This window comes from Leguminivora glycinivorella, chromosome 18 (assembly GCF_023078275.1).
Source record: "Leguminivora glycinivorella isolate SPB_JAAS2020 chromosome 18, LegGlyc_1.1, whole genome shotgun sequence".
Lineage (NCBI taxonomy): Eukaryota > Metazoa > Arthropoda > Insecta > Lepidoptera > Tortricidae > Leguminivora > Leguminivora glycinivorella.
The window spans coordinates 13,872,936-13,888,826 of NC_062988.1; positions in this window are offsets into that span (position 1 = coordinate 13,872,936).

Here is a 15,891-nt window from a genome sequence, read left to right on the forward strand (position 1 = left end):
CGAGGCTGGCCCGAGTGGGCTACAGAAGTCGCAGCCGGTTCCGGCTAATGTTTTTTCATCTCCAAAGAAGAAAAGGCAAAAGCAGAATCCTCTGACTGCCAGTGAAAAGCGGATGGTGGTGAACATTTACAAATTAGTGTCAGAAATGTGCCATAGAAAGGAGTATCCCACTAAATCGGACCGTGTGAAAAAGACTGCCGAGACTGCTGGCATATCGTTGGCTACGGTATATAACATTTTAAAAGAAAATAGATCCAACAGTGGGTTAAAATCCCCACCTCCTCGGCAAAGGGAACCCTACAAATTTGGAAATATAGATGCAATTACCTTGTCTGGAATTCGGAGAAAGGTGCATAATTTTTACTTCGAAAACGAAATCCCTACTCTGGACAAGGTATTAGCTGAAGTGAACAGAGATGACCAAGGATCGTTAACTGCGAGCGAAATCCATTGAAATGACGTATGACAACCAGTTAGCAACCCTAGTACTTCAATGGATTTCGCTCGCAGTTAACGATCCTTGGAGATGACACACTGCCGAATATGTCGAAAAGCACTCTTCACAGAATATTGAAGGAAAAACTAAAATTTAAATATGCCAAACGCAGCCGTAAGAGTGCCTTGATTGACAGAAATGATATTATAGTGTGGAGAACGGATTATTTGGAGCAAATAAATACATTCAGAACTCAAGGAAAGAAAATTTATTATTTAGATGAAACCTGGGTTAATGAAGGTTTGTAGTATACTTTGTACTGATTTAAAAAAAAAAACGAATTTTTGACACAAGCTATCCGTTAAAACTGTTTTGGAGGTCATGTTTTCCCTATGGTTACTGGTACTGTCAGTCGGAGAAACAAGTCCTCTGAAACGGCTGGGTAAATACATTTTGGCTTGGGTAAATACAGTTAAATCCTGTGTTCACAAAATAATTTGTATGCCCTAGTGCATCAATTGAATGAAGATGTATAGCTTTGACTTTAGTATGGAGTCTGTAATGTGTTTGTTTGTATTTTAGGACACACAAGATCTGCGGTCTGGCAAGACACAACGTCGAAAAAAGAAACACACCGTGAAGGATTGTCGACAGGCTTGAAAAATCCATCCGGGAAAGGAAAGCGGCTGATAATTTTGCACATTGGTAAGTTGTGGCAGTTGTATACCATTTGCTATTGGTGTCACTCTAAATAAATTACAGAAAATGTATTGTATATTGTTGAATGAGTATGAATGAAGTGACCATTTTTTTTATACTGCTACTGCATCCATACATTTTGAATGGTGTTGTAAGTATGTACATGTTTTATGTCCATTTCTTTGGCACATTCTGCAGCTTTAACAGCTGGACATGTTTGTATGTACGTATGATATTGCTGTTAAGTTACTCAGTTAAAGGAGCAGCATCATCAAATTGAAAAAAATAGTCTATAATTTCACTGTAACTGTTCTTTTTCAGGATCTTCAGACGGGTTTGTCGAAGGAGGGGATCTGGTTTTTGAAGCCAAGAAAGCAGATGGGGACTACCATTCGGAAATGGATGCATATAATTTTGAAAAATGGTTCTCCGGACTCCATGAAAAAATAGAAAAAGGGTCAGTAATTGTTATGGATAACGCACCTTACCACTCAAGGAGAATTGATGCAGTTCCAACAACCAAAACAAATGTATATCGAACGTAAACGTGTATCGTGGGTAAGTTGGCTGTTTCATAAATTTTGGTCGATCAGCTGTCAACATTTTTTTTAGGATTTTGGGGTTGGTCCCATAGATAAAGTTGTTCAATATTACCTACCTAATTACCTCGTATAATATGGTTAATGGTTAGTTGTTGAAAAAGCAATTGCGAGCCTATAGTGGCCCACTGCTGGGCAAAGGCCTCCCCCCACTTTTTCCATTGTTCCCTATCTTGAGCAGTCTCTGGCCATACTTTTAGAAAGGAGTCAAGCTCGTCTCGCCACCGTCGGGGTCTGCCGGATCCTCGATTTGAATTATTAGGTTGCCATTGAGTAGTAATGTTATAACATTAACAAATGTATTATACCTTTATCTTTATAGAAGGAGTTGTCACCACTACATCTGGGTCTACAGCTAAAGACGTAGAAGATTCCATTAAAATTTGGCTAAAACATGCCCCCGAAAGATTGAAGAACAACAATGAACATGGCAGAGAAAATAAAATATTCCAGAAAAGCCATAGTTGGCCAACGTCAATTATTGAGAAGAGCCAAAGAAGCAGAGTTAAATGTAATTTCAAATTAACAAAAGAGTGCTACAACTGTAAGTGCGTCCTCTTCCTTAGTTAATTTGCCATGTACTTCATGTAATAATTCTCAATCAGAAATTGTATTACAAGGTTCTGGAAATAATTCCGGTTTACTGATAGAACATGACATTTCTCACGATAATCATATCATTACTAGTGATAATGAGCATTCACTATCTGATTCAGATTCTGTTAAGTCTATAAAAGAAGATGATTTCAAAACAGAGTTAAAACATTGGGCCACTCAATATCAAATACCACATGCTTTAAATAGTTTTCTTAAAAGGGGTTTCCGAACTTATATAAACTTGTTTGTGGGTAATAGTTAAGGCACCTAACAAACTATGTTAACGTTGGGATTCGTTAGCATTAGCAGCTTTAAAATGATTTAAGATAACTCAACGACCCAACCGGTAATGTTAAAAAAAAGGATTGTACAAAAATATTGCAAAGATTTATTTATTTATTTATTTATTACAAGTTTACATCTGTAACTTACAGCTAACATGCCAAAGCTACATCTGATACATCTGATGTAGGTATTGTTGCAATTTTTTCAAATATTTTTTGGAATTCTGGTGTTTTTTTAAATCGTTAATTAAACATAAACGCAAATTTCGTTAAGTAGTAAGTACCAAAGTTATATTTTATTAAACTCGTTACGAAAACTAACGCATACTCACCCAATATCCAGCTGACTATGCCTGCCACAAACAATTTTTCAGGTTTTCTAAAACAGTGTTTTTTTACATGTTCGGAACCACCCCCTAAACAGGTCCCAGAACCTGGCTGATTGACGACAGGCTATTGATATTCAACCTATTTGTAATCCAAAATCCTCGTTCTGCCCAAGCTTTTAAATTTGGACTTACTAAATATGCTCATTGTGACTCATAAAGGACAATATCTTTCAAGGCGTTCCTACCCAGAACAACTTTTGCTTAAATTTCAACTTCCTTATAAAATATATTGCTTATACAATATTTGATGGAATAAAAAACTGTACTTTACTGACTTTTGTGGGTATAATATCTTTTGTTCTTTTAAAAGTCATCATCATTATTCTTAAGAGCCTATCGTCGGTAGCTTTTAAAAGTACATTGGGCATAATTAGATGATATCTATTAATTCTATTTGTCCTCTTAAGAGAACATTTAAGTACTTACTCGTAATCACATTTTTAATCTTTATTCAGTTTTAACAGACATCTATTAACCTCGAAAGTCCTGTGTTTATTCAACACCTGTACTGTAGTCATATCTGCCGGTTGTACTATACCAAGTACGAACCACGAATAGTGCGTCAGACCGAGACAAATAGATGTCGTTATTAGAGATTTTTTGATGTGAAGTCTTGTCAACGTTGTTTTTATATTTTTAGTAGACCGGCCAGCGAAAGAAAAGTCTTCTAAAAATCGATTTTCGCTCATGTCGTCTCGGATATGGATGAATATGGTATCGAGGCATTCAGTGTATTGCCCTGGACACAAATATATGAAATGACAAGCGCGAAAGTGGTTGGGGTAGTTGCTGTGACGTCATAAAGTCGGCAGTAAAAACTTTTTTTCTTTTAAACATAACATGTGGGGTCCCCAATGAAAGCTCTTTGTGAGTAGATCACAAATATATGACATACTGTAACATTTTCAATACTTGGTCTAACAAATTATTAGAATACGTTTAAAAATTGTACAGTCCACAGTTGACTTTCAAGTACTCTAAATTGAAAATGGTTGAATGGATTAGTCCAAAATACATACCTATCCTCTATCCTCCCTAAGGCCCAAGGTCCTATATATAGTATATATTCAGTTCGATGAAATTTAAATTATATTCAATTGAAATATAGAGTCGCATTTGTTTTGTTTCGTTAAATTTTCAAACAAAACCAAAATCAACTCTATTCTCTGCACTATAGGGATTCAAATTTCAGTGACAAATTCTGGATTATTCATTTGTATGGCTAGGCCTTAGGAGGCTATATCATGATAAAAAATAACCAGATATATCAACAAATAAGAAAAGAACAACAAGTTGAAAAAAGTAAAATTTTCTGTTACAAGCTGTACTGAAGCAGGATGTTATATATTTGTGATCTACTCACAAAGCCCTTTCATTGGAGTGGGGTACATGTCTGGTTAATTATTTTTTTACATTATACAGAGGATATTCAGTCAGTAAAATAATAAAATTAAAAAATAAATAAAATTGAAAGTCAACTGTGTATTGTATAATTTTTTATTGTTTTTTAATAATTTGTTAGACCAAGTATTGAAAATGTTACAGTACCCCACGTGGTATGTTTAAAAGAAAAAAAATGTACCTACTGCCGAATTTATGACGTCACAGCAACTACTCCCACCACTTTCGCGTTTGTCATCTTATAACTTTGTGTTCAGGGCATTACACTGAATACATCGATATCATATTCACCCATATCCGAAACGACATGAACGAAACCTAACCTAAAGTTTGTGTTACCGATCTGCTTTTTAGTTCAGGGTATGATTATTAAAATTTAGTACCTCCTTAAGAAAGAAATGATTGAAAATGTTTTGTACTTTGTGTGAGTACATTCGGTTTTTACAGTGTAATAAAAAGAAATTTAAAACGTCATTGGTTTTATTTAGTATCCAAAACAAATCACATTTTTCCTCTTAACATAACTTACTTAAAAAGCGGGTAATGCACGATCGCTATACTCCTGGACTGGTTAGAATTATGAATTCAGTATGACGTCACTCCAACGTCTTGGCTGCCTTAATATGTACTTCCCAGTAACGTCCCTATGAATTCAGTATATGACGTCACTCCAACGTCAGTGGCTGCCCTACTATGTACGGCCCAGTAACGTCCCCATGAACTCAGTATAATATATGACGTCTCTCTTAGGTCTGTAAACTGACGTCTTGAGGCTGTGACAAATTGACGTCGTCTGCTGGGACCCCCCGACGTCAAGAAATGACGTCTCTTACGTCGAGCAGTACCGTAAACGGACGTCATAATGACGTATAAATGCTACCTGGGTTGCTGCGTCGATTACATCGCATTGAATTATCACAATGTAACAGCATGACATCTTATATTGATACTGTTTTTACTATGGTTTTCCAATTAGCAGACATCGGTAAAACTATTGAAGATAGAGAGATAGCGGAGATACTTCTCGCAGGACTCCCGCAAGAATATGCCACCTTAATATCTGCAATGGGAACGGCTTCAGTGTTAACACATTAACTTTAGAGGTAATTCGAGCCAGGCTTAAAGTAAATAAAATACCCTTGCAAATGTTTAATGTATTGCCTAAAAAAGATAAATGTGTCATTGTCATAATATTCAAACAATTGTTTATATTTCAGATGATTTAATTTTATTACGAGGTTATTTATTTATTGATTAAATTTTACTTCCAACGAAAATTACCTAGAATTACCTAGCCATGTGAAACAGATGTGTAAACAGTTCAAGTTTTAAACTCCTTCGGATTGTTGTTGTTCTGTTTCAAATAAAAGTGAAGAAATAAAATAAATATGCAATGGCACCCACAAATTACAGGCAAGCGTACCGAACAGAATGGGAAAAAATGCTAGAATATAAAGTATAAAATAGAATATAGAATATAACCGATGCCGAACGATGACTCCAGGGCCTGTTGTAAATATTGTAAGTGCGATTTCGTAGCAAAGTCATCTCAACTAAAAAATCATTTATCAAGCGACAAACACACAAGAATATGTAAATTGCGCAAAACACAAGGAAAAATTGTTTGTGTTAAAAAACAACTAACCTGGAAACTCAAAAAACCGAAGCTGCATAATCACTATTTATATGTGAACATGCATCAATCCTGAGTGTCGATCATTTAACGTAAGTGTGCAAAAAACGATTCAGTGACAGAAAGAACTCCGATTTTCGACTACAAAATGCACAAATATTATAAAAAACATCTTAGGACCTTATTTTCAAGAAGAAATTGTTGAAGGTATTAGAGAAAGAGAGTACAGTCTGTTGATTGATATCAATTGAACCTGTAGTGAAAAGAATATTAGACCAGTGGGTGGAATTAAAGCTTCTGTTTGAGGTAGCAAGACGGTAAGGAAAATTGTTACATGGCAGAAATGCTGTATGAAATGTACAATGATCCTACTAATCATTCAAAGATTTATAATAAAATACCGATCGCGTTAAAAACAATAGAAAAACCTAATCTTTTTATGAACTCACTGAAGTCATTTTTACTGGAGAAATGTTATTATGCAGTGTCGGAGTTTATGACTGATGATACTAATTGAATTTTAATAACAAAATGTTTATTGTAACATTTAGGCTAAGTACTTATACTTATAAGATAAGTAAGAAGTATGAATTGCTTAATTGATAAATTGCTATATCCTTATCAGGGTCCATGAGCTGCTGTACATTTTTATTATAACAACTGTGTCAAATACCATGGTCGCAATAGAGATTATTATTATTATTTGTTTGTCTTTTCCATATCTCGGGACTAGGGAATGCAATTACCGGTCGTTTTTCAAAACCGGTAATTTACCGACATAGTTTCGCCAAAACCGGTAAACCGGTAATTTCCCGGTTTTTATTTTATTCCATGAAAAATCAGCATTTTCCGTCAAAATCGATAATTAAGTAGTTTTTTTAGTAGTGTTCATTAAACTACCACTTTCAAAAGACAAATATGATTAATGAAATCTCGAAAAAAGCTGGTTTTAGGACTTTGTTACAAAAAATAAATAGATTTTAGATACTAAATCTTACAATTAGCACTCATCTTCGATAAAATCAACTAAGACACTAGAAATCATCACCGATTATTCATATAAGTATCACGTATTTGTAATTGCGTAAAGGACAACTACAGGACCCTGGTTCTTATATCCCACCAGAAAAGTGCTGTATTACATTACACAGCAGGTTATGTCACATCCTGGACTGGCAGATCCCGCAAAAACAGGCACATTTCGTCAAGGGCAAAGGTGAAAACAGATCCTAAATATACGTCCATTGATAGAGATGGCTTATGAATTCAGTACTTCGATGATCCTCTGCTTCATCCACTATAGCGAAGCCTTTGACTGCATCGCTTTGTCATCAAGCATTTGGTAGCTTTCATTGAATTGAAACTCCGTTGAAAAAGGAAACTGAATTGGCAGAGAAACTTCGAGCCCTTTTACTTTTGTAAAAGGTGTTGATAAGATTACTCGTCACCTGCCTACGGTGAATATGTCATCAGAAGAGCCTGCGGAAGCTGGGAGGGAAGAATCATCATTGGTGCGCACCAAAATAACGAATCTTCGATAGGCAGATAACACCAATTTTCTGGCCGCCAATGAAGCGGAAATGGTTGACAGCACTGGTAAAATGGAACACATCAGTCTGGAAACGCATCTCATGATTAACCAGAGTAAAAGCCAAGCTCATGGTGGTGGATTGTGGTAGTTAGATACAACACACAGATGCTCTTAGGCCAGTAACAGTAGATGACTTCATATACTTCGGCGCAAACATCGACAATACCGGTTCTTCTGAAAAAAAAATCAGGATACGCATAGGAATCGCCAAAAGAGTCCCAACTACAAGGATTATCTCCATAATTCTTGGTTCCTTAGAACCGAATGTCTCTAGAAAAACCAAAATCGGATTGGTTTACGCTCTAGTCTTCTCCATTTTCATCCACGGAGCTGAGACTTGGAGTCTGAAAAAGGCTGCATTGACGTTTTCGAGATGTGGTGCTAGATGAAGATTTTCAATTCGCACCTTACGCGAATTGAAAATCAACACCATGTTATCAACCATCTGTTTACGTAGAATTTTGGAGTTTTTGGAAGGAAAAAGGGCACAACCTTGAGCAACTAATCATTACTGGCAAGGTTGATGGCTAACGATCCAGAGGTCGCAAGATGGACAGATGAGATCCCTTCCATCCTCTACACCCAGCTTCAGAACCGGAACAGAAAGTCAGAATAAAACTGGATCTATTGCGACTTCACGACCCTCAGCAATGAAGATACCAATGCGAGGAGAAGGGGGTCTTATCTTAAAAGCTAATCAAATATTTATATAACAATGAGTGAATTAATGGTCTTATCCTTCATTCGGGGTCTAAATTTGGAGTTTATAAAACCTACTGTTGATAGTGATTGTCCACAGTCCACACTTGTTGGTTTTATAGAAATCAGGTTTTTTTTTATCTTGGAACCGACAATGCAGGCAACAATGCACGGACTCTAGCCGCTGCAAGAACTCATGCCTGATGATGGGTCTCCATATGACACGAAACATGTCGGCAGACATAGGTACGTTTATGAAACGACAACCATTCATCCCTCTCGCACGTATTGACTGTCGACGTATTAGTGGGTAAGATATTACAGACATGTTTTCAATACCACAATATAGCATAGCAATGACACAAAAAATAAACGTTTTCGTGGAGAAAACGAATTCTTGCAAAATAAGTGTTTACCAGAAGTATCTACAAGTGTTTATTTACGAAGAAATTGCGACAGAAGTGCTTTTTGTAGTATTATTTAAGTAAATTTAAATTTCGGTAAAAAACCGGTTTTTGAATATATTTACCGGTAATTTACCGAACCCAAATTTGGCAAAATTACCGGGAAACCGGTTTACCGGTTTGCATTCCCTACTCGGGACCATGGGGTCCCGGACCTTTGGGAGGCATGCGTGGGGCCGAAGCCAACAGCACAGAGGCCCTTTAAGACATTTTAATCTAAAGGCAAGGGATACACATTATTATTATTATTATTTATATTTGTTGTACTTACGACCAATATTAGAGGAGGTGCAGGCGGTAAATTAACTCTTTGAGAGTAATGATGTGGATGTGACTAAACTGTATAAAGATCTCGTCCAACTCATTAGTTCCATAGCTAGCCGTATTACAAATCCCACGGCTCGGGTCAATGTTGTCAGTTGTCACTGACAACAATTTCTAGCTATCTAGATCCAAATCTTTACATGGGTTATGCCTTTGAAAACCAACTCAAAGAGTATAATTTAAGACCAGATGACATCCAAACTCGCCGTCAGAGGTGTGTCAATAATCGTAAATACTGTAACATTAATATTCTAAATAAGAGGCCTGTCTGGAGTGACAATCTTGCTATGTACATAATAGGTGATCTATCAACACTCTTATGGAGTTACAAATAAATCTCAGATATTAATTTTATATATTATGTCTTCGCGGGTTTGACATCCTATGTCCCTATGTTGATGCTCCACTTGCAAATAGGTTGTTAATGATCATGTGTGGGCCATTTCATTTTTGACCCTTTTGGGTGAACACGCACTTTCTTTAGACCATGAGGTATTGAGGTGGTCAAAAAGGTGGAATCAGAAGGCCTGCGCAAATCCTCAAATTGAGTGAGTATTTCAGAATTGTTCAGATCAACTCCATAATGGCGCGAAACCTTATGGGTTTATTCCTAACCATGTGCTTGGTTATTCACAGGGATGGTCTGTCTTCTGCTGTGGGATTGGGAGCGCTCCGCTAGGGAATATCTCTAGCCTTAAGCGGTGAGCTAATAATCAAATTGTCTTCTATTTTGTCTTGCTGTGAAGTGTAGGTATAGTTGAAGAATAGATAATAATAAACGTAAACAGAAACCAATCGTATTAGGAATGTAACAAGACCCGAACCATATAAGGAACAATAGTATGTAATAGAACACCTACCATATAGGGTTAGGTAAACAATCATCCGACACCCGTCCACGTGCCATCCCCTCCACCTAATGTAACCCGTGTAACCTAGATTTAATATTTTATATAAACACTAGTTAACTAATAAATATATTCATTATCGTACAGACTTTGTGCGTTTAACTACTGTCCCCGGTCCCATCCTTACATGGCGACCCTGCCAGTGCCGTTTTAGGAGCGGTGATCTCGGGTGTCCGGCGGCGGATATTTGCCTTCAAAACGGGGAATCAAGACCTACACAATCAGCGGTTGAACATGTGTATACGCAGATTGGAAAAACAAATCAGATTGACCTCGACGCAAATATCGCTGTGGAAGTTTCGCGCATCGGCATCTACTTTTGTATCGTCACAGTAGCAGCCGTACTGATAATCGTCGTGGTTTGCCTACGATATTTCAACACTTGCTTCAACAAGAAGATAGAGTGACGAGCCCAAGCCGAGCTGATCAAGGGCAGGATCCAGCAAGTATAAGTATGGAGATGTACATTCGCCAAATATCCACTTGATGCTATATTGTCAAGCAAGAGAGATTCAGTATGCTGAACCTTGGGTCCAGTTACGCGAAAACAGAGAAGTAGAAGGGAAGATTGGGCACTATCTGCTGTGTCCTAACCAACTGTCAAGAGGGACTTATGTGCGCACTTGTGATCAATTGGACGTGGAGTTTACAGACGGGACAAAAGTGGTTGCTGTTATAAACCTAATATACGCGGGAAAGGAGTATGGATCTACGAGATCGAGTGGGAACGTGACTGTATATTCGCGAAGTGGTGAGACATTAGGACTTACGATGACAAAAAAAACTGCATATACTGACTTTTAGTGATAGTGAGTTAGTGATGTGTAGTGGTTCCCGTATACTATTGGAAAGCTAACTGTAAATAAAATTCGTGATTTAGCAGGTTAATGGCTAGTGTAATTAAGCAGTTAATCGAAAAAATAACCGACGTTAGAGTATATTTGATAAAGATTGGCCCTGGAAGGCGGATAGGTGGAATATTAGATAAAAAACTAGAAGAGGCCGAAGAATTGTATGCGCAATTTGTCGATTTTAAGAAAAATTAAGTGAACAAATAAAGTTAGGTCCTTACAGCTGGTCTTGAGAGCATTAGACTAGCTTTCAGAAGCCGGGATTAAACTGAAGATTCAAATTGAAGGATTGAGTGAATATTATAATATTATCTTCAAATTTTGAACAACTTTGGAAAACCTTCTTTGATATCCTTGCGACCGGCGCAAGTTTTGAGTCCTGTTCGCTGGAGGACGACCTGCCTCTGCCGCATTTGCCTCAGTGTCCACGTGGCACGCGTTCCGGGTTGAAAAGTCACCGCAGAGCTGCCAACATCCCCAGGAGGTCCCGTGACACCTTCCACAAGGTTCAACATATTAGAGGTCGGTCCGATTTATCCTTCTATTGTTCAGGGCATCTGCGCCAGCTGCAATTTAGTTAGATTAGATTCATAGTCAACAAAATTAGAGCAAGCAAACATTTTTTGAGAACTCTGGTGCCCAGGCATTAATTAGTATAATTTCTAGTAATAAATTAAAGATAACTTGTGTGAAAATTTATCTTGAATTCTTTTAAGCGGCCTAGCTTTCCACAGAACTCTACGTACATTTCATTGGTGTCGAACAATAGAACCAAAAGTCAGTTTTCACACAGGTAGCGCAGTAATTATCTTAAGAACCAAACACCAACTTTTTGGCAAGATTTCCTTATTAAAATAAATTTTATAAAATATATTCAATCTTAAATTGTTTATCTACACATTTACTTCCCTTAGCAAGCACATTTCACACCGTTTTTAAGTATTTTCAGTTTCAGTACCTTTGTCTATAACTATCACTTGAGTCCATAATTTGTACAGCCGGAGCTTTAAGTTTTATTTACCCCTAAGGAACGTGTGGTAAAAGCCACGAACATCCCAGAAGCCGCAAAGTTCCTTCGATCTATGGATGACGTCAACAAACAAGAGCCTCGTTTTACACTGAAAGAAATAATTAACTGAACTAATTAAGTTATTTCAGAAATAATTGAACTCAAGTTATATCGAAACAAATTTTAGTTAAATTTACATAACTAATGTTGTAGTGTAATACAATACTAGTCATGTTATTTTGTATTTGATGTGCAGTAATTTAATATTAGGCTGTTATTAACTTAATCAACTTAAACGAAGTAGTAGAGCTGCTGCAACAGGACTGTCTTTATATAATTAACTTAAATGTATCCTTAACTATTATCAGTACGTTAGACTACGTTTTACCAAACTATGTATTGTTGTTCCAACAAAACTGTATATGTTTGCAGACTATTAAAGTGTTTGATTGATTTTAACCAAATCTAATAGCATACTAATAATTTTACCTTACATAACTACCAGGTAACAATTTCATTCAAATATTAGAACAATTATGTTGTCTTCCTTACACCTTATTTATTAACAAAAAATAGTTTTGTAACAAATAAGTGATTTTACTTCTTTGTTACTCACTTAAGCAAATGTACGAATGAAGGAAAACTATAGTTATTAAGTACGTAATGTTTAGTAAAACAGCTACAAAACTTTTGTTATCTGTAGCTCGAACGATTGTTTATAACGTGAAACAGAATGACGCGACGCACAGTAAACGGACCGGACCGAAGCAAACCTGTTCGTTCCCGTTTGTGTTTCCTCGAGACGAGAGTCTCAGCACTTCAGCAGACATCACAGTTTGTTCAGTCCGATTGTCATTAATAAAATTCATGGTATTTGTGAAGAAAACCTTGGAGGCAAGGGCGGGTGCACAATATGAGTGAACTTGAGGAGGCGGCGGCGGCGGAGTCCGCCGGAACCTCCGAGTGTGTGATGCCTCGTGTACCAGTACCACTACGATGGAGGAGTACCTAGCGTCGTGGGTCTCCCTATGTAAATAGATAAGTTTAAAGGTAGGTAAGTAACAACATTTAATAACAATAATTAATTGCATGATATGGGAGCTGTAGTTGTAGCGTAAGTAGATATGTGATCAAAAGTAGGATTGAATACGCAATTAATTAGGTGGAAGTTTTTTTAATTCCTAAGTTTAATACGTAGGTTTACAGGGGGCAATTTACAGGTAGGTAAACACAGCAGGTAAGTTTGTAGGTTTTTAACGATTTCAGGAATTAATTCTACTACTAATTTCCAGTAACATAGTAAACGTAAAACGAGTGGTCAATACCACAACCTACATTCCTTTCAGTGCCCGCGTTGATTCTGACGCTTTATGCCAGGAACGCAGAATGTCAGATTAGCAGGATGCCAGATTCGCAAAAAGTCAGATTTTCAGAATGTCGGATTCACAGAATGCCAGATTCGCAAAAAGTCAGATTCTCAGAATGTCGGATTCGCAGAATGCCAAATTCGCATAATACCAGATTCGCAGACTGCCATTCGCAGACTGCCATATTCGCTTAATGCCAGGGGATTAGTGTAGGTAAAACAGAATAGGTTATGGGGTTACAATTTTATTGTTATTCGTTGGAATGGTTGGAAAGTTCTATTGTACCTATATATGTCCTATTATCCTTTATCAGTGAACGTTGGTATTCTGACGTTTGTGTATGTTTTAATTTCAGAACACAGTATACATACTGATACTTTGCAGTTATTATCAGAAGAGGAAATATAAGAAATTATTACAAGGCGAAACTGATTACCCAAACAGCCATGCTAAAAAACATAATTAGTATAATTACGGACGCATTCTCCAAAAAAGTGAGTACCTATAGAGTCTGTTCGGAAAGAGAAGAGTCGTGAAATGTATGGGTTGAGGTCCAATACATTCCACGACTCTTCTCTTTCCGAACAGACTACATCACCACATCCTTTGATTTTATATGTATCTTTTAATATAGATTATAGGGCCACCTGCCGGCGTATCATGCTGCCAATTTTATCACTTATCCACGTGGATAAAGCATCCGTCACGCTTTAGCAAGTACGTCAGTGTGAGAGTGAGATGTCTTATCCACGTGGATTGATAAAAGTCCAGGCTAGCGATTGTTTTATTTAGTCCAGGTAGCGATTGTTTTGTTTTTGTATTTAGAACCCTTTGTTACACAATAAAAGTTCAAAATGGTTTTGTAATATGTACAAAAAATATACATTATTAAAAAGTATACGAGGACTGAGGAAGGTACATATTAAATTGAATGTTTCAGAACATTGTGAAGAAGTCCTGGACCTGGCAGCATTTATGGCGACCCCTTTTTTGGCGACTACTTCAAACGTAGGCAAGAGTAAGAATAAAACCAGGTCTACTCTAAACTTCTCTGGCGGCCGTCTATATAAGCTGATTGTGCCGGAGGGATTTTTTTAAGCATGTGAAATGTGCTGCGCAAATAGAAGAGACCATCGCACGCAGAGCGGAAAAACTGTGCGAAATGGAATTAAAGTTGCCGCCGTCTAAATTGTAAGATCTTTTACCAAAGAAAGATCAGCCAGGTATATACCTAACTGTAAATAATGTTCGTTAAGAAATGCAGTTGATGCGTGAATTGCGTGATTTAAAATTAAATTTGTTCTTAATGCACTGGTTAGCTCTTGGGCAAAAGTAAGAGGAAACACAAGCATAAGTTAGTATTTCCATTGTTCCTATTTTTTGATGATTATTTACGAAATTAGAAAGTAAATTTTAGAGTAAACGTTAGAGATACTGGAAAACATGACCCACAGGCTGTTGACCATTTGAATGACCACAACACATCTCTAAACTCTATTGAAGAAATTTCTACCTCGTCAAGTGAAACCAACAGAACAAGTAAGATATTTTTCACCTCACTAGCTCGGAAAGGACTTTTTTATTCTTTACAAACAGATAGCAAAATCGCATTTTATCCCCAAGAGTACAAAGAATATTTGAAATCCGAACGTGTCATTAGTTACTTTTTTAAATATAATTTCTTGTAAAGGCATGTCCCAGACAAGACAATTTTCTCCCTGTGCTTAAATTGTCTTAACAAATCATGTGATGCGAACGTAAAAATAATTTCATATCGAATTGTATCCGACTAAAAACATTAAATTCAAACAATTTATAACATGATTTTACCATAAAACACTTGAAATCATACAAGAAATTGTATTTTTGACTCTTCCATTGTACTTATTCAGAACGCACCTTAAGTAACATTGCAATCTCAAAACGCGTGAAACGAAACGCACCCAAATAGATTTTTCTTCTTGATTCTTAATTTGAAACTTTTGTGGTGTCGGTCGGTGGATCGTGGAAATTGTAATAAACGCAAATTGACTTATTTCTGTGCAATTATGTTCCAGTTGTTTTTATTGCGTGTTTCCTCGCTTTAGTGAGGTGAAAAGTTATGTGTTACACACGAATGCAAAGTTATTTTACCTCGTGTGTATTGCAACACTCTCTACGCTCAGGATTCTATTTTTGAACTACTCGCTTAGCTCAGGATTCTATTTTCGAACCACTCGCTTCGCTCGTGGTTCAACCATAGCATCCATTCGCTAGCTCGTAGTTCAACCCTAGAATCCATTCGCTAGTTCGTGTTGCAATTCCACACTCGGTTAAAATACAACTTTGCTCCCTTGTATAACAAATAACTATTAAACTTATTTTGCTCTCAGCGCTAGTTTTCAAACGAAATTTCGGTTTCGGCCAAAACTTGCGCCGAAACATGCGACCTTGCACTTTCGGAAGTGTGAATCGCGCTCAGCAAGCTTCAGAAACGTTTGGCCAAGCCGACAATGACGTCGGGCCGCCGGCATATTTAAGGGTAAACTTCATCTATCGTATGGCAACATTATCGGGATCTAGTTTTGCCATGGAGAGGGTATAAACGAGCGTTCTCTTTGACAAAACTGGTCAACCACTTGGGAGTTACCACCAGATATA